General features: G+C 34.4%; 1 long non-coding RNA gene across 1 annotated transcript; it reads left to right on the forward strand.

The window, feature by feature from the left end:
• Positions 1-1615, forward strand: LOC112139335. The gene is made up of 3 exons (XR_002917970.2): positions 1-39; positions 473-566; positions 1182-1615. It is a non-coding gene; the product is annotated as an uncharacterized LOC112139335 (long non-coding RNA).
• The last annotated feature ends 732 nt before the right edge of the window (positions 1616-2347 follow it).

Here is a 2347-nt window from a genome sequence, read left to right on the forward strand (position 1 = left end):
ATCTGGCAAATAGTGGATCCTCTGCACATCACTGTGGAGGTAGGATCGTCCTGTCGGCTCATCTTGACTTTTCCTAACATCTGATTTATTCTGGCAGCTGAAACCAGCATTTTGAAGTAAATCGGTTATATTTGTGTTTCTTAGCACAGAATTACTGCATTACAGCTTCAGCTCATTGAACTTTTTCATTTCTAAAATTATTTTTTACTCCTTTTGTTTGTATAAATTTGAGTTTCAAGAGATTTTGTGAAATCCGTTCACATTTTTTTTAATAAAGTGTGTACAAAATGGGTCCCTAAACGTTTTTCTTTATTTTCTTGTCATGACAGTTTCTCTGGCATTAATTTCCTTCACTCAGATGTTTTGTTTTTCACTAATTTGTGATGTAACATGTGTATTTTTCTCCTTGTTCTCCACGGCGACAGCTTTCTTTGTGATAACACTCGTCTTGTTTGTTCAAATGTGTTCACAGAAGTTCACAAGGGAAGCTCCAAAAGAGGACCTGGATGTCCTGATCCAGCCTCTCCTGGAGCATTGCAGCTCAGAGAAGATGACCACTTGGCTTGGTGAGTGGATCTCCAGCCAAAAAGGGAAAATTCCTCATCCATGCTTTGAACAAACTGATTCTTTAAGAAATTTTATGTTTGAGCTAAAAATAGAAAAGACAGAGGGATTATTCCCTACAAAGTGAAGGAGGAAGTTGTTGTCTAAAATCCTCTCGCAACAGTCAAAAGTCAAAGTATTATTAGCTTACTATGGATTTCTTTCACAGATCATGCGTTTGGTCCAGATTATTTCATGCATTTTAAACACAAGTGGGTGGATGTTACATCATTTTTATTTTAATGTATGTCTCTATATTTTTCAGTGAAATTGTACAGAAAAAGATGGAAAAAATATTTAAAATATATATATATATATATATATATTTTTTTTTTTTTTTACAAAAATAAAAATTGCAAGCTTCTATGAATTTTCATAGAGAAGAGCATATTGGGAGACAGAAACTTAAACATTTAATAAATTAACCAGAACATGACCAAATAAAATACATATACATATTTGAAAAATATTAATGTGATAAATGGGGAGAATTTGACATTTGTGACCTTGTCATGAAAAAATAAATCCTCTTGAGTGATCTGTCAGCTGCTGACTATCACTCTTCTGTTTTTCTGCAGGGGTGGTGTACGGCTATAAAGGACTTCTGCTGCTGCTCGGCATCTTCCTGGCCTATGAAACCAAATCCATCTCCACGGAGAAGATCAACGATCACCGAGCTGTCGGCATGGCCATCTACAATGTAGCTGTAAGTTTGTTTCACTTCCTTTTGAATGATATGATTCTATGTGGGAGTTTGAAAGCTGTAATGCTACAATAAATACCAGTAATTTCCAACTCCAAGAGTCACTCCAAGAAACTGCAGTTCAAAGGTTGATATTTAGAAGAATGAATTCCATTTGAAACGGTTTGTAGTTGTGACCTAGAAGCTCAAAACTGTTTTTTTCTTCATAACTTTATTGCAAACATCAATGTCAACACAGAAAAAAGTGCAAAATAGCCATGTACGTGTATACAAACATTAGAAAACTATTTAATAAAAATAAATAAATAAAAAATTACGCAAAATAAAGTAAAATAAAATGCCAGGGGTAGAAATACACAAGAAACGTCATACAGTAAGTGAATAAAATTAAGGTCAAAGAAATTGCAGAGTTTACAGTTTTTAATTATTTTGTATTGATAACAAATTTCAAGACATTTCACATTCAACATATAGTTTGGCCTCCACCAGAAATAAGGAAAATTTAGGAATTTTGTTAGAAAATTTGAATTTGTGGATGTAAAATTTAGAAAGAAAAATGAATAAATTGATTAAAGATTGAAATGCCAAATTCTCATGTTGGTGGAAGCCAAACAGAACATGTTTCCAATGTAAAGAAAATGACAGAGTAAACTTATAACAAAATAAATCACAGAAAATACTCAAAACTGTATGGCTGGATAGCACCAATATCCCTCACCATTTTTGTCGCACCTGTAATTTTACGTTGGGGTGAGAGGGGCTGTAAGCTAGTGCAAAAGAAGGGATGATGGGAAGTCAGGGCATCGGTCCCGCCCACAACTCAGAGCCAAATTTCTCTCTGCAGAAACTATAAAATGACATAGGGGGTTTTCAATTTTAGCAAAAAACCACAGAATCCTAATTAAAAGACTACTGAGTCCAATTTTTCAGTAGATCAAAACATGACAGGAGTGGGACTTGAATGCTGAGAGTCAATCAGGGACCCATTTTAGACTTTACTGCAGTTTTAATCCAATCTCAAGACAGGCACTCTACCACAAG

This window comes from Oryzias melastigma, unplaced genomic scaffold, assembly GCF_002922805.2.
Source record: "Oryzias melastigma strain HK-1 unplaced genomic scaffold, ASM292280v2 sc03350, whole genome shotgun sequence".
In the NCBI taxonomy this organism is placed as follows: Eukaryota; Metazoa; Chordata; class Actinopteri; order Beloniformes; family Adrianichthyidae; genus Oryzias; species Oryzias melastigma.